The sequence below is a fragment of the Eleutherodactylus coqui genome, chromosome 6 (genome assembly GCF_035609145.1).
Source record: "Eleutherodactylus coqui strain aEleCoq1 chromosome 6, aEleCoq1.hap1, whole genome shotgun sequence".
NCBI classification, from domain to species: domain Eukaryota; kingdom Metazoa; phylum Chordata; class Amphibia; order Anura; family Eleutherodactylidae; genus Eleutherodactylus; species Eleutherodactylus coqui.
In genome coordinates, this window is record NC_089842.1 from 141,887,212 (window position 1) to 141,913,791 (window position 26,580).

A 26,580-nucleotide genomic window follows, 5' to 3' on the forward strand; every position below is an offset into this window, starting at 1 on the left:
ACTCCTATTGTCTGTCTTAAGAAAAACGTGTGAGAAGATTGCAAGAGGCAGCAATTTTTTTTTTTTTTTGCCAGAAAAACCATCACTGATGCTCAGAGATCTCATAAGCAAAATCGCGAATTTCTTGCAGCAATATTGCGATTGCCAGTGTGCAGGGGCCCGGATTCAAAGACAAGCATTTAGACTATAGCTACATGAGTACAAGGGCTTTCAGTGGGGGGACGTCCCACAATCATTTGGTCTCATAGTCACCCTGAATTTGAGCAAAGGTCTCCCACATTGCACAATTCCTTTAAAAGACCAGTTCTGCTCTGCTACATCTGTGTGCAAGTGTCATACTGAATGTATGGCTGCTGCGAAGTAACTGCTCTTTCTTCCAATCAGTGATATTATCAGATCCCACCGCACTCTCAGGCTTCTTAAAGGGCCACCTTGGACTCCTCTAAGATGTATGAGCTGTTAGAGCAGTTGCCACCTAGTTTCTAAGTGTTGTGGAATGTGGGTGTGCCCCATGTGAGAAGTACTCTATTCAGGGACATGTACCTGTCACACTAGTAGCTGGGGACCTAGAGAAGGCGAACACAGCTGTCCGCAGGGCCCTTTCTACAAGGAATGTATATTTATCACTCTGGGATTGTGGATTAACCAGACTGGATTCGCCCCACTGCACCTGTCCTCAGGTGAGCAGCTACCTGCAGTTGTACGCGGTGTTCAGGTAGTACTTCTGCTGTGCTAGTAATAAGTATGCTGCAGCTAACAGCAACTCCTTCAGGGTCTCCTAGGAAGGTTTTATATTGTTGCATAGAAGTTATTGAATTGTTGATGAGTTCCTTATGCAGTTTCTTTACTCTTATTTTCCGTACTGTATTTTCAATCATATATAACTCAGATATTTGTGCTATTGGTTAAGAATATGCCGGGGGATGCAGTTCTATGGAGAAATCACCCTAATGTGTCTGTATTATTAGGGGGCGATCACCCATCACTAATTTGCTGCAAATGTTGTCATAGATTTTGGTGCAGATCTGCAGCAGATTTCACCCCACCAAACTGAATGCAATTGGAAGGGTGAAATTTGCTGCAGATCTACACTGAAATCAGCGGTGTGTGAACGCACCCTAATACTACAGACCTGAATCTCTATCAATTTGTCTCTGTAGTATGCTATACTGTAGATTTAAAACTGACCTTAGGCTCTGTCCATGCCAGGCTTGTGTTCTGTTTCCCTCGTCTATCCATAACCTGTAGTGGGCTCTATGCATGCCCAACGATTATCCATTGGGCATATATTCAGGCACTGTACACTGCAATACCTTTTTTATTTATGTATTTTAGTTTATTTATTTATTCTAACTGTATTGTAACATGTAGTTAACTGACACTTATCAATATGTTATTGCTCTCTTGTAGCATCTTGTTCTACTGGCTCACACTGTACCAACCTTTTTCTCTTTACAATTATCAATCACCTGAGATGTTTTCAGGCTACATGGGAGGTCTACTTCAAAATCCTGTCATACTAGTTACAGTTAGTTCAAATTGTTTCTGGATGTTTAGAGACAGAAGTTTGTCTTGAGGCTTGTTCACATCCGTGTTTCCATTCAGAATCTCCGTCGCTGATTTGGAAACGTAATGATGAACCCCATTATAGTTAACGGGGGTCCGTTCAGCATTGTTCGGTTCCGTCATAAGACTGCTCTGTTCGGACAGGGAGTGCCAGCAGGTAAACGCAACTCCCTAATGCTAATGTGAACGAGCCCTTCTAAAACAGTTTGACCAATCAGACCTGGAGCTTTATGGCGTTGCCCGGTATTAGTGACCTTTTCTCTATGACATGTGAGCCATTTTAAGGAATGTGTAACAGCGTTGCTTAAATTGCTGATTATTTTTTTTACATAGCAACATAATGACCGCCTGTGCAGCTCTGGGTTAAAATTCAACTCCTGGGCATCCAGAGAAGGGTGCAGGGTAGTGTTTATATACATGCTCTTATCCATAGACATGGAGCAAGTCCGTAAGGCTTCATGTGTTCATCCATGTTGTTCATGCATGTAGGGAAACAAGCCCACCGCATCATCCCCTACAGCCATGGTATCCAAGATCAAGACTAATGGAAGTATTGAAAATGTGACCTGTATCTTATTATGCCATTTTTAATAAAAATGCATACAGTGGATCCCTTTGCCCACCGATGTGCCTGAGGAACCATCCTACAGTCACCCATAAATCACTTCTAACTTATTAAGATAACTTCAGGGTTGTGAAAAGCTGAGATTTTGTTGCTGATACAGCCTCAGTTCTGTTCACTTGACTAGTTTTAAGACTTTTGCATAGTCAGGTTTATTATTACACCTTCTATTGACTATAGGCTATGGCTGCAAATGTAAGATCTTATCCATAGACATGGAGCAAGTCCGTAAGGCTTCATGTGTTCATCCATGTTGTTCATGCATGTAGGGAAACAAGCCCACCGCATCATCCCCTACAGCCATGGTATCCAAGATCAAGACTAGTGGAAGTATTGAGAATGTGACCTGTATCTTATTATGCCATTTTTAATAAAAATGCATACAGTGGATCCCTTTGCCCACCGATGTGCTTGAGGAACCATCCTACAGTCACCCATAAATCACTTCTAACTTATTAAGATAACTTCAGGGTTGTGAAAAGCTGAGATTTTGTTGCTGATACAGCCTCAGTTCTGTTCACTTGACTAGTTTTAAGACTTTTGCATAGTCAGGTTTATTATTACACCTTCTATTGACTATAGGCTATGGCTGCAAATGTAAGATCAGCACTGCATTATAGTCCTTGTATGTATACTTCTATCTAGGTCGTCTTCATGTCATCACACAAGAGTAACTTTATGTATTCTAATGCAAATCGGATGAATCATAGAGGAATCACACTGACTATATTTAGAGGGCATTAACTAATGATACTGGTGCCATCATAACAAGTAGGTGCAATGCTTAAAATTGCAGACTGTGCCTTAATTATTCTTGTAATATGCCCGAGAATGTAGAAGTAATTTCTGAGTTTTATGACATTCATAAAGGTGGTGTATATTATAGGTGTTACCATGTCTTGTGATGTTGTTGTACATAGAACACATACCATATGGAACCTGTGGCTCTCTAGCTGTGATTATACTACAACCCTAAAGCAAAACTTTAAAACAGGGTTGGACAACTTTTTCAGGTTCTGCTTTGAAGGCTGCGCTTGGAGCCTCTCGAGCAGATTTGGCACAAGAGCCCGCAAAGAAAAGTGCAGCATGCTGTTATTTTGTCCAGGAAAATGCTGGGCAACATGGCTGTTCCAGGGTCCTGGGATGCAGGGGGCACCCTGTCAGGGGATGGAATAAGCTGAAGTGGGGCCTCAAACTGACCCTTAGCTTGCTCTTTAGCACCAGTCTGTTTCAGTGGCATGCCACCTGAAGCATTCAATGGGGGACTATGTGGGGCCTTCTCTGGTTCACTTTGCTGATAAGGCCAGAAAAAGTCCCATGTCATAGTGTAAAAATAATTGCCACTTCCATGGCACATTATACAAAAAAAAACAACTTTAATCGGAACACAGTTCATGCAACTTGCTGCGAGTCTTGGGTAGGTGTCTCTTGGGGAGTCCCAATGGCCCAGTTTATACCATGTCTCTATCCACTTGTTCAATTCCGGTTAAAACTCCATTCTTACGTGTAGCCAACAGCAGAATTGACTGGGGTTTCCTCCTACCCTGGGGTCTTGAGCTGGCTCAAGCAGGTCCGTTTGTCACCTTGGCGTCTTTCCAACTGCACCACACTAGGATGGTGGCAACGTTTTACTTGATTTGCTTCCGCCGAGCTACCTGCGGTCACCTGACATCTTAAAGAAACATATATAAAATGGGTTAATTACATTAAAATGGAATGGGGTATCACCCTTCTACATGACGTAAACTGAAAAGATCCCACTGTGGGCTGCCGTTCATGTCTGTCTGCTGCTGAATATGGCACTTCCATAGTTTTTTTTGTTGTTTTGGCTCCTATGACAACTTTATGAAAAGTACATGAAATATATGTTGAAACCTCTACAAAAGACCACTGTTTATAGATATAACTATCATCTAACAATAACCAACAAAAAAATCCCAATTCCATGTTTGGGGCTCGTTGTTGGGTAATTACTTATAAATGCTATATAAAGGGACAGTCCCAGTTGTCGACCTCAAGTCAACCTCTTCTCAGCCTAAGGGCCCTTTTACATGGAAAATTGGATTGTGCGAATTTGAACGATAATTGTTCAGTGTAAACACAGCCAACAATTGGACGACTAACAAGAATTTATTCGCTTCTGGTTCGTCTATTTTGAACAAGAATAAAAATAGTTGTTTGCTTGTTTGCATATCATTTGCGTGTGAACAGCGATTATTTAGTCATTCACATTCACTGCTACAGTGAATGTAAATGACCGAACGATATGTGAACAGACTACTCGAGCGTCATTGTTCGCTCATTCACTCGTGCGAACGATTTAGCGCTCCATGTACAAGGAGCCCAATGTAGTTGTGTAGACGGCAGCAGATTGCATTCAACTACCCAGAAAATGTACATTAGATAGGCTTCAGGCTAAGTGTCGCTTAAATGGATTTTCCAGGACTCAAGTATCAGTATAACCTATTCTTAGGCATCCTAGAAAACATCTTTAAAAGTTTTCCTTGGGAATCATCTGATTGCTTTTCTGTCTACAGTCACAGCACAGAAAACCCCAAGCTGTGTATCCAGTTGTACATTTACAACAAACCTGAGTATTAACCTGTCTTTAGACTTTGGTCAGTTGTCAAGCTTATAAAGTTAATCCCTTCCCTGCCCTGAGGGGCTCAACTAGTTTAACAGTTGTTGAATACAACACATAATAATGGGTGTTTTCAGGCATATTTCACAAAATGTACTTTTCATATGTGTTCAGATGTCTCCTAGTGAGCGATAACTCTGGCAATGGAACTACCCTATTAAAGTTACAGCCCTATTTTTCTGTTTGGCTTCCATCATTTTTTTCTTTCACTTCATTTTGACGAGAGGTTTAGATTGTTTGGTGGAAAATGTTGGATAGATAGAGCATTTACCTTTACAGTGATAGTGACCATGGATCTAGTACACATAAATATTAGTGTGGCAACCACTTTCTTGAATGTACCTCGGACTAACCAACGAGAGGATCATGCCCAGTCTCTGACTGAAGAGTTTGACTCCAAGGTCCATCAAAAGTTGACTTTCGAGAGAATCCCTTGCCACTAGGGATTTTCTTATAGGACAGTTCACAAATTCCCCAACGTGCAACAATAACATGGATTACAATGACGTAAAAACTGGATGTGCAAATGTGCTAAATAAAAGGTACATTAGTCATTAAAATCATTTGATGACTCATGCAAAAACCCAATAAAAACCAATTTGATACAAAAAAATTAATTTCCCATAGTGGGACCAAATATTCCAGTCCGACCCGAACCTCCTATCATATCTGAAAACATTTTCTTCATTTCCCTTAGCACTTTGACTGCCAACACTTGTGTCATACTCCATCTATAAAACTTATTGCAAGCGGAAAACTTGCTTCTTGGCCTGTGACGATATTTATTGGTAGCAGTACACAATAAGATATTCAACACTAACGCAATGCAAGTGATTCACTTGCACAGTTACTGCAGATTGGTAATCCAGTTTTTTAGCTATAAGGCAATAGTTTCTCAAGAGTCAAATGTATTTTTCCTAATTCTGGGAAAATGCCTAGGACCTACCGAATAACTTGTCGAAAATAGAATGAAGGGTAGAGACTAGAGAAGGATAGAATATATCTATATATGTGCACTCATTAGGTTACTGGTTTTGCCTCCAAGACCTAAGGGCCCTGTACTTGTCTCCCCATCCACAGTCATTCCATGACGTCCGATTCAGTTCCCATTTCCTTTGGCATTCTGCATATTTTGATATTAATTAGCAAAGCACGTGGTACTAACAGAAGCCAGCCCCTTTTTCTTCCTAGAGCCCAACAGCAGCTGTATGGATGACCTATGGATACATACACCCGTCTGTGGCCTGTTTCCTGCCTATGTTGTGAGCGGACCATTCTAAGTTCTGCTCTGGAGCACATAAATATTTCATAGGCTTCGGGAAATTATACAAAGATTGTCTTGTGCTATGTTTTCTTTTTCTTTGAGACAACTTTAAAGTCAGTGAAAAAATGGAATAATGGCTCTTTAATACGGAGACTCGGAGCTGTAACTACACTACAGCTCATAACTTTCTGTAAGCAGCCAAATTGTCAATTTTTCTGAAATGAACAAAGGAAGGTAACGTGTGATGAATATGGATTTAATTAAATAAATACTGTAATCACTGATAAGGGTGGATACTTGGAAAGAAAAATGTAAGGAAATCAAGACTCGGTTCTTGTGTAAATATTGTGTAGGAGTACAAGGAGTGTTTATTTGCCTTATTTGTGGTTATTGAAATTAATGAACTGTAGTGTACATGAAGTGAAGAAGCTGTAACCAAAGCTGGGTGATAGAGCCTGAGGGCATCCAAAGGTCTTCATTTCCCTTATGAGGAGACCGGGAATATAAATGACATGTTTAGTTAAAGGCACTATTGCCTTAGGTCTGGATCCAGGGGCGGCACCTAGAGTTCCTTAGTTTTCACCCTTTAACCCTACCAAAGTAGAACCCAGAACATGCTCCAGAAATAGTGTCTCTGTTAAGAGGCAGTTGATGAAACTTGGTCCAGTTTGCCATAACTTAGTATTGGAAAGTGCAGACAGACATGATTGAGGAAATAGGCGGAATACTTCTGTAATAACGAATCGAACTGAGGGTCAGGACAGACAGAGTAAATATGGTCAATACACAAGCCAAGGTCAGGAGAAGAAGTTGGGCAAGCTGAGTGGAACAGACATGGTTCAAAACCAGGAGAGCAGACAGTACACTAAAAGCTCATTTACAAGCAAAGCCAATCTTTCAAACCATTGAAAGATTGACAGTTTTAGCGATCATTTTGCATAAAGTACTAATGGGCGCTAATGCCCATTAGTGCTCTATCAGCTTAATTTGCGTGCAAAGGAGCCTCCAGGAGCTCAATAGGTGGTCTGAGCTCTGCAATCAGTTTCTTTGTTTTCACAATAGCTGTCACCGGCTGTCAACATGAATACAATGTAATCAGCTGCTCCCGTGCAGAACATAGCATGGGGTTTGTGTTATCTACACTCTGGCTGAAAGATGGATTTTAAGCTCTCCTGAACGATGGATTTTAAGCTCAGAGTAAACGATGGGAGCGTTTACATGTAAGGATTATTGCTCATATGCCATTGTTTATACGAATTTTGAGTGATAATCGTTGCATGTAAATGGGCCTTAACACACTTGCACACTAGGAGATTAATTGCTCTTTCATAATCCAGTGGGGGAGGGTGCTTTAAATAGACAGGAGCCTGTTCAGATTGACCTGGCGCTGGAAAGCTGGGTGCACGTTTTGGCTCTTCAATAGGCGTTCTGAGCACGTGTGACCCTTCAGTTGACAGTGACAGCAGCCCTAGGAAGAAGTCCTGCTGGTTCTAGGAAAAAAGCTTTTTTTTTTTCTTTTTACATTTTGGACAACACATGTAACACTGCTGCAATTCACTTCACTTTTTCCCAACCTCATTAAATTTTGTTGTATTCAAAACAATACAAATAATATTTGTGTGTATATCTTCCAAATTATTGTGAAGTCCGGAGTAATTAGTAATTACTGGAACAATCGATACATTGTTACACCATCTACAGGAACTGAAGGGGCAGAGCATGACCCACAGAGATTCTCCCAGAGAGTACCATTAAATGTAAGAATTAAAACCACTGCATACCTTATTTCCCAATGGCCTTTTTATATGGAACGACGGTCGGTTGCTTCAACGCCCAAAGTAGTCCCAGTGATAATCGCTCCTGTGCTCTCACAGAGGAGTGAGGATCACAAAGTGAATGGAGGGGAGCGGGCCAGAGATCATTCCAGCCGCATGACTCTATTCACAGTAAACAGGCAGTCATTCATAAATGAACAACTGCCTGTTTACACAGCAGGACAATTGTTTGATTTTTATGCCCCCAGAAACTGAACGTCGAATTAATTATCACCCAGTCGCTGCCGGCATTTACTGTGAGCCTTTATTGTTAAGATTTCTGCGATCTAGCAAGTATCCAAATGAATCGTTAGGCCTCATGCCCACGGCTGAGCCGGATTTCACCTGTGAAATATCGCAGCGGAATCAGACCTGGCGACCCCCAGAGACCCTATACTTACCTCTCCGAATACCCTCGAGTGTCTCGCCCGGCACACATGCGCAATGCAGAACATGACACACTGGCCTATGATGCGGATTCCCATGATACTTCTTCAGTGCCCACAGCGGACATATCGCAGGATGGACGGCTTCCATTGACTGCGATGGAAGCCGTCCGCATGATTTTCCGCACAGTATAGAACATGCTGCGATTCTCCCCGCGAGCGGAACATTGCAGTTGATTTCCACTCGTGGGCATAGGAGAATCGTTTAACACAGCATGTCTATGGACGGACATTGCTGCGGTATCTGACCGCGAATGCCGTAGCTATAATCCACCCGTGGGCATTTGGCCGTAAATGTAAAAGGGCCCTAAATGCTCCTCACCCTGCTCATTCCTTTGATAAAGTTACTCGTCACATAGCTATGTGCACATACCAACTGATAACTGTGTTGCAATGTGTAAATAACACGAGGAGTGGAGTATGGCATGTATCTGACAGCATTTGAAAATATGTGTAATGAAATTAATAATCAGCTACAATGTAGAAACCCTATCATAACCATGAATGAAGGTAGTGCAAAACAATTAGAGAGAGGCTGCTTTTAACACCTGCGTTGGGGGTTTCGCTTTTCTGCTCTGAAGGAAGCAGGGAAGGGGAATTCGCACGGCCCAACGCCTCCGTCCCAGAACGGAACCAAGCAGCACCAAAAGGACCCCATTGTCTATAATTGGGTCCGCTCGCTTTCTGCTCATCTGCCCAACTTTAAGCTGGAAGAAAAACCGATGCTCGTAGCGCTTTTTCTTTTGCTAGTTTGTGGCGGATCTTCGACGGAATCTTCAACCAGAGGTTCCAACGCAGATTTGAAACAATCATGCAAACGCTTTATGATCAATTTTTTTTTTTGACTGTTTTCCTTTAAAATGTAGCCGTCCCCAGAATGTTTTGCTTTGCAGATTACAGATGAATTATACAATTATTTCCTGTAATGCGGCACACCCAGGTGATCCGCTTCCTGCTATCTGATACAGTCCTAAATATACTATCTGTATAGGGAAAGACGCAGCACAGCAATGAGTGTACTGCTTTACAATCCCGAGATCTTTCTTAATGTTTATTTTTAGCAGTGACACATTGTGCTGATAGACAATTGATGGAAATTGCTAGCACTACATTTAATTACCTTAATGAGTGTGAAGGGGCGTTCCCTGTTCCTTGTTGCAAAGTTGCTCAGAGCGCTGTTACTTTCAAATACCATTCAAGTTATATATAGTCTTGCTATATAATTAAAAATAAAATTGACAATTGAGGATATTTTAGTAAATCTAATTACAGAGATTGGCTGGTATAGCAAACCCAATTTCAAAAGCCCTATTATAGAATTCTGATTCGCTTGTAGAGTCGCTGTCTGTAATTCTGATAGCATGCTTCATTAGTCTAAGACGTGTAAAAGTCAAGGTCCACGAACTGAGTCTGGTCCACCATGTCATTTTGTGTGGCCATGATGAAGTCTGGACACGAAGGACGCATCCAGGCCTTGGCAGAGGGGGCAGCGAGAAGCCAGGGAGTGGGTGCTATCTTGGATTCTGCGCTCCGGCGCACCCCTCCACACCGCTCTGTTCAGCAACTCGCATTTGGTAGCACAGCTCTTGACAGCCCTACCCAGGCACCCTAGTTGTCCTTCAAGTTAGGAAGCCTAGTGGTAAATGGGTAAAAGGGGAGAAACGCCATGAAAGTGCATAGAGCTCCATAGCCATGTTAAGGAGTAGTTATATTAAGGGCTCATTCACACGAGCAGATGCAGTTTTGGTCCATGAAATATACAGCATTTTCATGGACCGAAAATATGCCTTTTTACTGGTTATTTGGACATTGTTACGGTTTTTTTTGCATATTCACATGCACAAAAATGGATGATGGTCCCATAGATTTCTCCTACCTTCATGCTAAAACACCCAGTGAATACGGAAGTATCCTACATATTCACTGTGTATTTACGTGATCCCATTGACTTTAATGGAAAATTTCAGACCCAAATAGGACATACTGCAATTTTTTTCACATGCATAAAATACACGCATGCAATATCACGCCTCAATCAAGCTCCCACCGTAGAGGTTGCCTTCATTTTTATGTGATAGTGGTGCATATCTCAGCCTCACACTATCATCCATGAAAACCTAGCATTCCGAGTCATGCATGTGATGGAGACCATGCATTAGGATAAAAATGGTACCCTAGTATAACTGTCCAGGAAGGTGTGGATCCCAGTAAATTAATGCAGAAGGAAAACCATGGCAGATTTCTGTGGTTATAGACATAGCTCATATTTGTCAAGGCTAAGAGGTAATTACTACTGATACTTAGCTATATGTTTGAAGCAGTTTGTGAAATCCATGAAACACTTACTGAGAACTTATGTAGGTATTAGCTACTTAAAATCTTTTTAAAGTGCATAGTAAACAGCTTGCATGGCATTTGTGCTTGTGATCAGTGTATGAGAAAAGGAAGCATTGGTTCTGAGGGAGGAAGGAAGATATAGAAAAGTGTTAGGAATATCTTCTCTTCCTTATTCTATCAGATCAACTGAAAATTATAGAATGGGGTTCTCACAGAAGAAATATTCTTCATTCTGAAAGAACGCTGGAATTCACAAAAACTAATAGACGCCCAATGGGTATTGTACAATGTCGGATTTTCCTTATAGTCTGTGGGGGGAGAAATGTAGGACACTATTGAAGGGGTGCAGTTTATGGATTTAAGGGATTGGTGAGGAAGAGTGTATCACAGGAAATGTTATAATTATATACTATCCAACAACTATCATGCTTTTGGGACCAAGGGTGTTGGGGTGCATTATGTAACCAAGAGCTTGTCCCATCCCTCTGTTTCCAAGCATCCCTTACCCGAAGTGCTTCTGATAATATCAACTATTTCAGAAATCCAAGCACTAGGACTCCATATAAAGAGCATACCCACTGGGCACCTGCAATCTAAGCAGCAGTTGTCGATTTTAAAGAGGTCCTGGTAAAATGAAAAACTGTAAGTGGCCCTATGAAGGTTTATCTTTAATCTGTAGTCCTTATAAAGGTTAAATAAATTCTTTCATATATGCATTCCTGTCCTGTTGGTATTTTAAGAGCTGCCAGGTTTGATCTATAAATGTACAAGGTGTGTCTGTTTGCACAAATCTTAAGTGCCCATCCTGGGCCACTTAAGAGTGCAGAATGATATGTGTAAATGCAATAGCAAACTAGCAATGCGTGTTCGTGTTGCAGTTATTTTACCATACAGTATATTAGTAAATATATGTTAAAAAAATGGCACAAATTTTGGCTGCTGGGAAAAACTGTTCTTCAATGAGATTACTCACAAAAAAATCACTACCCCAAATACTTAATCTCCACTGTCTCCAGATCTTACAGCCTTCAGAAACCTATAAATACTAAATGTGCATATGTACAGCTATAGAGAGTACAGAGGTTGCGGTCTCAGCCCAGTCCTTATTCCTTTTGGCCCTTTCGCAACATAAAGACACTCGTATTATGGTGGGTGGAGGGCCCTGTTACAAATTCTACTCTGTGACCCAAGAATGTCAATTTACGCTTCTGGATTTTAACATGGATATAATTTGCTTCTACGGATGTTTGGTAGCAGCTTGTTCCCCTTACTGAAGTAAACATGCATGCTCGGTAGAGCCAGGAGAAATAAATGTGGCTGAACAAACACTCTATGGCTTATCTTTAAAAATGGCTGGTCTAGACCACTGGAATTCATAGGCCCCGCTATGGCTGGACTTCATAATTGTATAGGAGTCTGTGCCCATCATGGCCTCTTCTGGTCTTGCGGTTGGTTGGTTCATCCCTGAGATCAATGTCTCACAGACATGTAAGGAGGGTGAAGTGAACAGTGCCCTTCAAAAAGAAAACCTATTATTTAATATGATCCATATAAACAAAATGGTCTATTACCTGTTTGCACATTGCCCAACAACCCTAAACTCCCTCCAGAGGAGTTGGGCATAAGCCTCCGCTTAATGTCCTCCCATCATCCCCCATGGTAGCCTCCACTCTCAGAACATAAAATCTTGCAAATTATTGCAATATCTCACATTCTGGCTTAAAACATAGCTATTTTCTGTATTAATATATCAGTTTATTCACCTGGTAACCTGCTTTATTATTACAAAAAAATAAGTCTTTATGCAAGAATTAGCAAGATCCCATGTTCTCAGGGTGGAGACAGCTGCGGAGGATGCAAGGAAGATATTGGCCTGTTTATACCTGCCTCCTGTGAGGAATCGGCCATTATTTAGTAAAAAATTTTGGGGGGGAGAGCAGTCCTTTTGTAGGCGTAAAGGAGAACCACTTTCGAGGCAAAGTAGCTATCAGTTGCTAGACCATTATACGTTGACTCGAAAATACGGAATTTACCTTAACTACAAATCTAACTATATTTTGGGGAGCAGATATGATATTTCTTTCCAGGTTTTATAACCGTTTATATCTTTCAATTCTGCATCTACATCCAAGGGTCTTGTGTCAGTATTCGAATTGTCCTCAAAATAGCCACCTCCTCTCATTATGTATGGCCTTTGTAGACTATAACGACAGAAACTGAAAAGAGCATGTAGTCACTTAGATCAGGGGTCCCCAACTCCAGTCCTCAGGGACCACCAACAGGTCATGTTTTCAGGATATCCTATAGAGAGAACACCCGTGGCAATGTCTGAGGCACTGACAATAACTACATCACCTGGGCAATACTGAGGAAATCCTGAAAACATGACCTGTTGGTGGTCCCTGAGGACTGGAGTTGGGGAACACTGACTTAGATGACCTCATATGTATAAAAGGCCATGTAATGTTTACTTTTCACAAGAGTTTGATGATTAAAACTTATGTTGGAGATCTAAATTGCATATATGTAATAGGTGGCAGAAAAATGCAATTTTATTACATCGTAAGACTTTTATTGACTAGATTGTGTGTGCTTAATGCCACATGCCCACTTCTGCAGGAGGAACAATGATGAAGACGTTCTCCATGTAATCGCTTACTAGAGACTAATGGCCTTTTTACATGGGCCAATTATCATGGCTGAGCATTCCACACAATTCTTGTTTTCCTGCAAATCTGGCATTGTAAAGAGACAACAATTAGTTAACGAATGAGTGAACACTCATTCATTGGCAAATCTTCCTGGAGATATACCACTGGCCTTTGAGGATAAAAGATGGCATGAACAATCATTTGTCTCCATAAGTTGATTCTTGGTTGGTGTAAAACGAAATGAAACAAGCGCCGATCAACATGCATGTTAATGCACCATGTGCAGAGACTGATGGGTGCTGTCTCTCTTTGCTGCATGGATGCATGCTGGATTAGACATGCCTGGGAGAAGGTTGGAGGTGGGGTTCTCTAATTGCTCTTCCAGTCCTCAGGTGTGGAGTAGCTTTATATTCTCACCCCTCCCTTTGCTCAATGCTTATTATTTAGCTCCATAAAGGAGTAGTGGAGATTGGAGCTCCTCTGTGCTGGGTGTACTGCTACTTCCAGATAAGTTGTTGCGGTTTTCTTTTCAGTCAGATTTTTGTTCTTTATTTCTGATTTGCTTTGCTGTTTGGTTCGTCTCTCCAGGGGCCTCTATAGGGACAATCAGGGCCCAGGAAGAAGACCGTAGGGGCTGTCACTATCGAGGCGATTACTCTGCTTCTAGGCAGGGATCCTTCACCCACCTGCTAGGTTAGGGCCACGCTTCCTTCTCCCCGAAGTGGTGTTACTGTTCAACATATCATGGTGCGCACTGTTCTACAGTGCATGGTATTGTTAATTGCAGTGATTGTGAATGTCACCCTGCGTCCGTGCTGAGCGCGGTGCTTGTGTGCCACATGGACATGACATCTGCATTGTGATTGTGCCATTTCTTTGTTAATCCTTTTGGTAATGTACAAGCAAAATTGACAACTGGGTTGCCGTTTCCTTTTAATAGAGCATATCCCTATAGTCAGTCAGGATAAACCGCTCTATCAGGGTACACTATATACATTTCCAGAAGAAATAACAGGGGAACAGAGTTAACATGGGCATAAAGTATAAAAACAGGGGCCGGGGAGTGGTAATAGGGGAGCCATGCCCAACTTCCTAAGCCTTTTCCTTGCCCACTCTTACATCACTACATGGATCCCCAGGACATAATTTCCTCATACAGCAAAGAGTGCCCTACAGCCATGAACACACAACGTTGGCATTGTATATTTTCTTGCGGTGCCTTCAACTGGGAAAAGCAAAACTAAAGCTATGTAAACCTCTAGTTGTATATTTGCATCTGACATGCCTCATTATATGTAGGCTATATTATATAAAAATACAGCATATCAGATAACATGCGCTATAATAATCCAATGCATTTGGAATTAAGTTTGAGCATTGAGCTGATGTAATCTAAGAGCACGGAATTCATGCAACAAATGAATAAACTTTTTTTTTTTCAAACATATTTCTAAAAATGTTTCCATGCCTCAAGAGGAACTGCAGGTATTTAGTATAGAAGTCATACCTCTGTGGTTCAGTTTACTGTGGGAACATTCATGATTATGCAAATGACTTGCAAACTCCTGTAATATCTAATGAATAAAGATCATTTTCATATAAAAATATCTTATTTGCTTGTTTCCTTACTTATAAGATAAGCCTTGTATTGGGCATATGTGATACTGGTTAATAGGAGGCAAGAGCGACAGAATTGATTACCTATAGAATAGCTAAGTGTTCAGAGATATTAGTAGAGTAGAAAGTAACTGTTATGACTGGATCTTTCTTGTTTGATTTCCTCTGTTTGGCCTGCCTTATGTTAAGAGGAAAGAGGGACATTTGGGGATCAAGGGAGTAAGGGTGGCTTTACACGGAATAACTATCATCCAAAAAATTACTCAATGCAAGGGATAGTTTTCAGTATTAACATGGCCACCGACAGCGGAACAAGTGATGATTTGTTCACTAGTCTATTCATTTCAGTTCACCTAAGAGTAGTCGTTGGTCAATTAATTATTGTCTGGGGTAAATGGGCAATCATTTTTGTTTCAATGACTAGCCAATAAACTTTGCAGGGAGGTGTGTGATTCAGTGACTGAGAACATGAAGAATCACTTTGTGTAAAAGCACACAAACAAGTTGTTCATATGGTAAAAGCTCTCTTTAGCGACTATTTCCAGCGACTAGATGAGCGTATTGTGTAAACCCATCCTTAGTTGATGGTAAAGGAGTGATTTAGCTGTCCACTAAGAGTTTTCCTTTGAAGTTACTGAGATTTTTAAACCATTCTGCAATTCAAAAGAATAATTAGATTTATTAGTTTGTAGCTCAATTGTTACATCATTATGCTGTTTTTTAACTGTAAACACTTGTATAGATGGCCATACATGGCCTGTCCTGTGGGGATATGGGGCACCAATCATCCCAATAACATAATACCATACATAGAGGTTTTCAATGTGAAGCGCTGCAATGGCCTATTCCTTTCTTATTTCGAAAAAGGAACAATGGAACCTCTAATGATCTGCTAGGACACTAGGCAGGTCCACTTATGAGATGACTAGCATGATGACCATACCCTCTTGATTTTTAATTCCATGTAGATCAGAAGCACTTACTGTAATATCACATGGTAAGATTTTCTAACATGCTGAATTGGAGAGTTTGCCTTCTTTGCTTTGTTAATTTATGCTTTTAGAGTTTTTCCCATTTCGAAGCATCTCCTTGGGATTTGCTACTGTTGTATGAAGTCAAAATTATGAGAACATTCAAATCCTTGAATTGACTGAATCGGATGTCAAGGAGTCCCCTTGTATAGTGGGCACTGCCTTTTTTAAAAAAAAAAAAAAGGCTTTGTAATGATTTTATATCAGTGGTGTAAATGATGAGTATATATTCAATTTCAGAAGAAGAAAGTATTTCAAGCCACAGCCACCTGTTGTTGAGGGATGTGACTAACGCCTCCTGCTTTTGCTGTGCAATTACCAATAAGATAGTTATCACAAATGAATCTCTTAAAATATTTCTCCAAAAATGTAACTTTATTATAATTGCAAAGGTTCTCACAATCGGCCATAATTCGGTAGGCATAACTTGACTACTCCTATAGCAGTTGTGCTCGTTGGTGTTTCAGTGGAAATTAATAAGAGGGAGATTGATACTGCTAAGAAGGTAGAACATTAGAGAAAAAGGCTTCACACCTTAGAGCTACACGTTTCTGAGCCAGACTTGCTCTTTCATCAGGCCATTTGGGTCCAGTTGAGAAACGTGTAGCCCAATTTAGATATTGAGCTTTTTACCCTCCTGTTCTCCCTTCTCAGTAGTGCTGATCTCCTCCTTGTTAATGTCCACTGATATCACTAATACCGGGCTCATGCTCAACCATCTGACAGGTGGACGGCTGCAGCTATCTACAGCTCCTTGTGTTGTGCTCCCGATGCGGCCTACCTAGGTGAGAATCCACATTTACTTTCTGTTGCTTCCCATATTCTCCAGAGGTTCTGCACTATGAAAGCACAGTTTTTTTCTTTTTAGTATAGCTTGCTGTTTGAAATAAAAACACATGGTATCCAATATTGGACTGGGATTGTTTGGGCCGACCCTCATCTATACTGAACATGTCAGTAAACATAATCTGTGTTATGATCATTGCATAAACTGAATATGGATTCAATAAGTTCTAATAGGCTATTCCTGAGTTAATAACCACGAGAGAGACCCTAGTGGCAAATCACCGTCTCCAAACCCAGCTGCAAATGAAACTGTCTTCTACTGGACTTATGGTGCTCACTTTAGACTCCTCCGATGGGCAAGTCCAGCCCCGATTGCATCAATTAAAAACATGTCTGCTGTTGATTTTTTGGCCTCTTCAGAGCTGTGAGTTAGTATGTGTATAGTTGTTCTTACTTTGCACTTTATTACGCTGTAGAGCAATAAGCTACAATAGCTTTACTTATTATGCCAAGTGTGAGATAACTGAATTAATGCTATGTAGGAGATTTCATTATTGTATATGGTTTTTAAACACTGGTTATGGGGTACATCCTCATTTAGAATAATAATGTCATATAAAGTCAGTTTAATAAACCTAGAAGGTTACTGTGTGTCTGTCATGAAAAATATAGCTCATGTAGATTGTTGTTGTGTTCAGAATGTTTCTTCATTTTTTTTTTTTATAGTGGGTGGTTCAGTTCCTATTTGGTCATGAATGATAGTTCCTGAAAATATGCGCACACAAAAACTTCTTGTTACCGTTTATCACTTATGTGGCCAAAGGAGGAACATATTAGATCATTTATGACCTATAATAAGCACTAATAGAATTCTATCACCCTGCCGAAATAGAATATTACAGCTTGCTACTGACACATGTTGAGGTTGATCTTCTTGGATGAGGTACACCCTGTTGTTGAGACTCCCAGATAATGTTGATAGCTTATGTGACTCAATACCTTCTACACTTTGTTTACTTGACTTGAATATAATATTTGATATGGTGCAGTGAGCAGAAGTCGTCGGGAGTAGCCTGAGTGGGTGCGCTAACTCTGACCTTGTCACAGTGTGGCTACTCTGCCTAAAACAGTGGCCATGCAGCAGGTGGGGTTGCAATAGCGATTCTTGGCAAGAGTAACTAATGTAAATTCGGTGTGATGCCAGTGCCTTTGGATGAGGGTGTCTTTGCGATAACAAAATAAAGAGACGAGCCTATGGAAGTATCAGTAAAAAGGGGGGGGGGGGAGGGAAAGGGACTTGTTATTTGTATAGCGCTAACTTATTTCCCAGTGCTTTCAGGTAATTTTTATTTATTTATTTATTACCCCCCAGCAAGCTTAATACTCATTTTACTGACCGAGGAAGGATGGAAGGCTGAGTCAACCTTGAGTCTGCTACCTAAACCATGCAGGGATTGAACCAGCAACCTTCAGGTCATGAGCGAGAGCTTAGGACTGCATACTGCTGCCTTAACACTCTGCACCACAAGGCCCCTTGGGCACACATTTTACTGGAACTCTTGTATAGGTTAGATATCAAGCATTCATTCCTTGATGCTTTCCGGAGGAATGAGGCTGCTAGACTAAGTTAAATGGGCGCTGTACTGGAAGGTTATTTGTGGAGGAATGGAGGGAACAGTGCAGGCTGTCCTGTGACATACTGACTTCTGAGTTTGCAGGGGCAAATTTAACTCTTGTGATGCCTGTTTCTCTCCTAGTCTCTGTGGGGTCTACCCTGTCTCCGGTTACTTGGGTCAGGGTAGAAAAAGACTCTTCTCTGGCCTCCTGCACTCCCATCCTGCTGACTCCACGACTAGGCTTCCACCATGATGGCGCTTCTCTTCTTCAGACATAGCCTGGACTGTACTAGACCAGTCTGGCTAGGCTAGCCTAAGCTAGACTATTCCTCCTCCCTTAAAGACTGCATAACCCCACCCACGCTCTGTCTTTTATACTCTCCCCACTAACCAATCCCAGTCCCAGCTAGGGGTGATTGACAGGTAACAGAGTGAGTTAGGGTGAATACTGCATGGTCATGCGTAGTTAGTTTAGAGAAGACACAAGACATTCATACATAGTGACCCTTCAAAGCCAATACGCATAACTAAATATTAGTACATATTCCACACAAGGTAGCTAGAACAGTGCTGTGGCATCCCAACTCTGGGGTACTACAATGGTAACACATCATAGGCAGCACAAATATGGGCCTGGAAATCAGGAATAATTGGATGCCATGCTCTTTATGAGAGCATTATGTGATACCACTTTGTGGGTATGAACTACTTTGTACTCTGCATCTGGAACATTACCTCCATTGACATAATTACACTAAATTACACATAATAAATAATTAAACTGTCAGAATAGCATGTACACTTGTCAGTTATCTGTAATTATGGTGGCTAGACTCCTACATGTTATCTTAATTCCATGGCTTTAATGTTCTAAATCAATTTAAACTATCGCGATGTGTACCACAACCAACAAGTGCTGTCATAAGATCTTCATTATGTGCCTCTCCTGTATGCATTGGGTTAAAGGGCCTAAATGTTACGTCAGTGAAGGTCTTTGTATTGGAAGGCAGACCAGTGCCTTGATATAACGGACCCCTGTACAACCATGACTTTATTGAAACAAAAGAGAACTACATAACTTTTCAATCAGAGTAAAGCTGCCTGCACACGGGCGGATTTGCATTGCGGAATCCAAAGAGGGCCTCCAGATTCTGCAGCAAATACAGCCCATAGCATGCTATGGCAAATCGTGATTTCATGTCCACGAGCGGAAATTGATTGCGATTTTTTTTTTTTTTTCCCGCTCACGGAGAAAAAAATCGCAGCATGCAATTCTGTGCGGACTCTGCACGGATGGCTTCCATTGAAGTCAATGGAAGCCGTCTGATCCACATTCCTTCCACAATGACATTGCCTAGCGATGACGCGGGAAGAGCAGTGATTTAAGAAAAAAATGTATGTGCTGGCAGCCTAAAATATTCTTGAGACCTCTTCATTCTCAGTCACTCTAAGTTATACCCCTCTAACCATGTGATATGATATATAACCAAACCTCCTATTATAGCACAGAAGTGGCGTACATGCTAGGGGTAGGTATGGAATTCACAAACCCCAAATACAGAAAATAAAGTAGAATCGGATCTCCAGACCTCTGCATGGATATATCAAAGGTTTCTATTAAAAATATATAAGATAAAACAAGAGTGTTAGGCTGGGTGCACACTGGGCGGAATTTCCATGCACCCCAGCAATCTTAAGCCCAAGAGAAAAAAACAGCAAAGTGGACAAGATTTGCAAAAATCTCATCCACACGCTGCGGACAGTCCGTTGCGCACAAGCTGTGCTGAAACTGATATGCCGCGCGGAATTCAATTCCGTAACACATCAATTGTATCCCCGTTTCCGCTGTAGGCTCTCTCCTCTTTATGGGGAGACATGGCCACAGCAGAATACAGGCTGATGAGCCACTTTAAATCTGCGGGCTTTGAAGCTTTCTTTCCTGCTGCGGAAATTTTGCGGAATGTCCATGCAGTTTCGTTGCGGACATTCAGCGGGATATTCGCTGTAAACCCAGCCTTAATTAAAAACCCTTTTCACTTAGGATCATGTGCTCTGACACGGAGACAGAATTACACTTCAATAGTGTTTTTATACTCAACCCGCATGTTAACCTCATATGATCACACTATTACATTTAGCACAGTCAGGTGTTATATACTGTAGTAATCCCCTGTACTTTTCAGCAGCGACTCTTTACCAGATCAAACCAAATATTTAAAAAATCCCCTATAGGTAGAATCTGGATTTTAATCCACAAAAACTTCCAACTCTTCCAAGATAAATCACTTTAAAAAACTATAGGTAAAGTCCGTAGTATTTAGAGATGAGCGAGCATACTCGCTAAGGACAATTGCTCGATCGAGCATTGTCCTTAGCGAGTATCTCCCCGCTCGGGAGAGAAGGTTCGGCTGGTGAGTTGTGGCGATGAGCAGGGGGGAGAGAGGGAGAGAGAGATCTCCCTTCCGTTCCTTCCCGCTCTCCCCCGCAGCTCCCCGCCTGCCGCCGGCAGCCGAGCCTTTGCTCCTGAGCGGGCAGGTACTCTCTAAGGGCAATGCTCGATCGAGCAATTGCCCTTAGCGAGTATGCTCGCTCATCTCTAGTAGTGATCACTACAATTAAAACCTCAATGGTATGTTGGTGGAAACATACATAAATATTGTAGGTTTGAGTAAGCGATCAAAACTTCAAATTATACGCTAGATGCGTTTTAAAGGCATATCTTCCTCAGCAGCCAACAGTTATTTCCTTTCTTATAGCCTTAATGGGTAGTTTTCTAAACCTGAGCTGGATTTATAATTGCACTGGGCAAGATAGCATACCTATTCTCTCCAGACAAGTTATAGTATGTGTAAGGAATAATTACGCCTTTATGCATATCTCCGTATGGGAAGGTGAGCCTCTTCAAACTCGTATTGGAAGCCTATGCTAACAATTGACCAGCAGTGGTAATTTGGGACTGCAAGACACAGTGGATCAAATGTTACTCACAATGCAAGCACTACCGTCCAATGTGGGCATTCAGTTCCACGCCAGGATGCAGGCACTACTCTCACCAGTCATGGACTGACTGCAGTGAACTCTACAGCTAGTGAGTGCCAGCAAGTTACATGTTTGTTAAAGCAGCCCTACGGTCCTGGAGAAACAAAGGTGGCTGAACCGCGTCTCTGACTAACTGATGTACACTGTGCACTAGTATGTATTAGTAGTCTACAACACTACATGCTAATGTGACTGGCCAGCACTGTTAACTTAGACAGCACTCGTCAATCTAAGCAGGTGTATAGTGGCCTACACTAATGGTGCATACTAGTACAAAGCGTGCATCTGGTAGTCGGTGAAGCTGGTGCTGCCATCTTTCTCTCTGGGCCCGAGGGTCGCTTTAAGTGTAATTTTGACACAAGGGCCACGTGTCAAAGGCACATTATTCTAAGTGAAAAGTTGGGGGGTTTTGCACATCTTTTTATTTTATCCTGTTTTATCTTATATATTTTTACTAGAAACCCATGCAGAGCTGTTTCTATTTTAATTCATATATTTTGAGTATGTGACATATAAATGATATGCCAGAAATTCTTAAAATACTGCAGGTTGTGGTTTTCATTCAAAGGTTATGAAAGTAATTAAGGAAGACACCAATATGATGCAAAAATCAGTTTTACTTTCCATAATTGGGTCCGGTGTAGGTTTGCAATGTTTTGAGTTTTACCACACCAACCATCCCATTACTTAAGCCAGTGTTTCCCAGCTCCGATCCTCAAGGCACCCCAACAGGTCATGTTTTCAGGATTTCCTCAGTGTTGCACAGGTGATGTCATTATTGTCGGTGCCTCAGACATTGCCACAGGTGTTCTTTCCATAGGATATCCTGAAAACATGACCTGTTGGGGTGCCTTGAGGACCGGCGTTGGGAAACACTGACTTAAGCAATACCCTAATCTGTCAATTATATTTTCCATTTCTCTAGTTCCATTTTTTTTTGCTATGTTTAGTCCTACCACTTTCTCCATCGTTTGTGTAGACCTGTATATGGATTTCTATCTCAACAGACCTTAAAATGTTAGCAATTAAATGGCAGAGAGTCATGGCATCAAAGGAGGACATCCCCCGGGATCTCCTGACTTATTGTTCACTAAGACCATCTCTCTTCTGTGTAGGACTGTGCATAGACTTGAAGATGAAGCATATATCTAAGGCTAATTACAGTATGGGCTTACTTAACTACAATCGACTGTAATATGTCCAGCTAGCGTACACTATGCTGAGTACCTGTAATAATTCCTTTTTCTATTCCACTATTTTCCTACCTAAGTATTAATGGTGACTCTGATAGAAATGTTTCCATGTTGAGGAATGTTACCTATGAAAAGCTCTGTGTATTTGTCAGTCAGTCCCTCCTACCCTGCGTCAGAGCTCCGCTCAAATTATGTGCTATCTCTGAATGCCAAAACTGCTTCAGCATTGGGCTGGAATTTAAAGTGCTGCATTCATAAGGCATAAATCTTCAAAGAGCATCTCGACGTACCTTTAAAGTTTTTCTCTATGTGATCATCGTTTCTCCCATAATTTATTGTATTTTGTCTCAGGACTTTTCTATTTGACAGTACATCAATCCACTGATAACCAGATAGAACCAGAAACAATTGAGCTATGTTTGGTATGTGCTCTTACTTATTATTCTAGGTATTGCAGGGCAGTTTTAACCCATTGGTGGACATAGTGTAAAGGTTTCGTCAATTAGCCTATCGCAACTCTGGATGGCTGCCATTGTCATGAGATAATCCTATCAGTAATTTTAATTTTACTGTACCTTCAGATTAATGTATACCATGGATCATTTACCTAGAGACAGTAGGATGTACATTTAGGTCAGAAGGATTTAAGGGCTCTTGCTGTAATGCTGGGGATCAGCAAAACCTCTGATTCCAGTTGTTTAACATCGTAGATGCTGCGGCTAATAGTGATATCTATGGATCTTAACAGATGGAAGGGGCTCCAACTGTAGGTGCCCCTCAACATGATCATGGAGGGGGGTGCAAAAGAAAATTCTGAACAGAGTGCCATCTATCCTAAGGCTGGCCTTATCTGTAAAGTGAGTAAAGACTGCAGCTGTGGATTCTTATCTGATAATCTGATCACCCCCTTCTTGAGGTTATGTGCCCATATCTGAGTCTTAGGAACTGCATAGGGGCCCTGCTTAGTGGCCACAGGTTTATGGATATATCAATAGGGGGAAAGTAGGATGGAGTAGCATAAAAGTATAATTTAATATATGATAGCGAGCAGAGGTGTAACTTGAAGCTCCTGTAACAGGGCCCCCAAATATAATGCTTTATTCATAGTACTGGGCTCCCTATATGGAGAAAAGAGGCCTTATGGCCCCCTAAGGCTCCTGGGCCCGGGTGCAACCGCATCCCCTGCATCCCCTATAGTTACACCAGTGATAGCGAAATATGACATATGTACAAACCTGACCTAAAAGGACTTGGTCTTGTCACAAGTATTGCATCATTGTTTTAACAGTGAGTCTGACAGTTAATATGCTGGCACAGTTCATGACTTAAGTCTCAGTTGATTGATCATTCAGTACTACACCCTGACACCACCTTCTGCTAATTTTACAGTCATCGCAAAATAATCTGCTGTCGATTCAGAGGTGTGAATCAACCAAAGCAATGATTAAGAAAAGCTAAATACAGGTGGTAATTCCACTTCCCCTCCATGGAAATTCAATTCCACATTCCCAACAACCTAGAATAAAGGATTTATCCAGTTCTACATTCTCATTGCAGAGGGCATATGGGTAATAACGTCACAGTGATCTACCAGGCCCGCCTTGAACCCTATTTATGTGGTAGGCAGTCACAAATTGCAAAATATGTGTCTACCCTGTTCTACAGCTTACTTCCAAGGCTATAAACCATGGGTATGGTCACTAAAAGAATGAATCAGGGTTTCTGATGAAATTCTTAACATTGTCAGGTCCTGGGAAGAATTTACTGTTTGGGATGACAATAAACCTAGGGAAGAACTATTTCCAATTCAGTATGAGTGTTAAAGTCAGGGAACAGATAAAATAAATAACACACTATGACTAAGACCGTATGCACGTGACAGAGCCATGCACAAAGGGTTGTATGCAGATACCAGTAGTCCCTGTGGAATCAGACAGAGCCTTCGTATTAAATCTGAGCCAAAGTCAGAATTGAAATAAAGAAATGGGAAATAAAAAGGAAGATCTTATATTGCTCCTTTCTACTTTGACTCAAAAAACTTCATTAAAAACCACCACAAAAACTGACTTTAAAAAGAATCAGTGAAACCACCCTTAGAGTGTATATGGATTCTATACAATGCAATATTAGTGTACTTTTTACGTGGATCAATTTCATCTGGTAGACGAGCACTGATCAACAAGATTGCCATTTGCCTACCAAAAAGTTGATTTGGGCGCCATTCATATAATCATTCATTCCCACTCCCAATAGACTTGTCATTGGTTCACTGCACATCTAATCATTTGTCTTTATACATGACTCAACGATCAGGCAAATGAACGTTCAGGTGAATGTTCTTGCCTAATAATTGGACCTTGAAAAAGGCCCTTACTGCTCATGATGCAGTGATGTGGTTAAATAGTACACCTTTAGCAACAAAGCCAAAGGAGCTCCCATTATGCCTGTGTAATATATACAAATGGTTCAGAGATCAGTTGCACTCATCATATTATTGCTAGATATACATTTTCAGAAAATATAGACTAAAAGCAATTTTTTTTCTGATATGGCAGAGCTTAGATATTCATTCGACCCTTTTAAAGCAATTAGTTACAAAAAAAAGAAATCTAGAATATGCAATGGAACTAATTCTTCTCTAAGACCCTTTTCAAAACTATAAGATAATTTTTAGGATTTACAAACTGTTATGTCCATCCCACATGTATTGATTGCATCCAAAAAGGACTAATATATATGCACACATTTAAAAGACGATGACACAAAAATGTTAATAGGAAAAACTGGGAAGACAGGGAAACTAACCCTAAACTGGGAGATGGACGACACCTAACAGCGGGGTGATCACCCTGATGAGAGTAACCCCATGCCAGGAACCTGAATTAGTTACCTGAATTTCCCTAGATGGTGTCAAGGAATAGTGGCAAAGGTTGGATGACACTCAATGTATAATAAACTACAAGAGTACAAGGGGTAAGATGTTCAAACACCACAGATTAATAAGCTTAACTGATATGCAGGTCAGGACCAGGACCTGCCGACAGGACCAGAAACAGCTTCAGACAAACGGTATAACCAGCGTCCTCTGTGAGGAGGAGGCGGAATAAATGTATACAAACAAAGATTGACTGGCTGGAATGACACCTCCCAGCCAGGGGCGTAACTATAGGGGGTGCAGGGGATCCGGTTGCACCTGGGCCCAGGAGCCTTAGGGGGCCTATAAGTCCTCTCTTCTCCATATAGGGAGCCCAGTACTATGAATAATGCATTATATTTGAGGTCCCTGTTATAGATTTTGCATTGGGGCCCCGAAGCTTCAAGTTACGCCTCTGCTCCCAGCCAATCATCAGTCCATAAACCAGCGGAGAAGTGTCGATGTCCAGCGCCCAAATGACAGTAAGTATCGTCATGAGAATCATGTGAGCCCGGGCTGGCGCCATGATGTCACCCCAGTCCCGATCTTCATTGGTGGCCAGCAAGCCGTGACACAAACCTTGTACTTCCAACAAGTAAAATTAAAATAATTCTAATCTACTACATCTTTATGTCAAAGCTGGTTAGGAAACGCTGTTGGCACCAGGCAGATTCATTGTGCAGGCTGTTTCTGAAATGATCTCTCAATTTACTGTGTATTTATTTTGGCTCTTGGATGTTCCTGTCTGGCTCCACCGTTTATCATTTTTTATCCACTTGTTTTATATTTATATTTGTGTGCTTGTTTTTGCATATGAAACATTGATCCAATGAAAATCTATTGGCAGATTAGTGTTTTTAAATGTCTTCATTAGTTGTTATTGACTAACACTAGATCCCTGAATCAATGTGGACACTGCTTCTACTTGTTGGGTATAACCATGTAAGTTGTTGCTAAAAGTTGCATACAGTAAAAGCAAGATTACAGCATTGCAACCTCAATAGTTTAATCATAGAATGGGGAATTATGCAACATATAGTAAC

At 41.2% G+C, this 26,580-nt stretch overlaps 1 protein-coding gene across 2 annotated transcripts in view; it reads left to right on the plus strand.

The window, feature by feature from the left end:
• Positions 1 to 538: 538 nt before the first annotated feature.
• EPS8L1 (EPS8 signaling adaptor L1) overlaps positions 539 to 26,580 on the plus strand; it is a 73,333-nt gene continuing 47,291 nt past the window's right edge. Inside the window, exon 1 of one of the 2 annotated variants that reach the window (XM_066607761.1) lies at positions 539 to 680. The gene's annotated coding sequence lies outside the window, so the exon portion shown is untranslated. Of the gene's footprint in view, positions 681 to 2,870; positions 2,960 to 26,580 lie in introns of those variants that run through there. The other variant, XM_066607762.1, reaches the window with a different exon arrangement.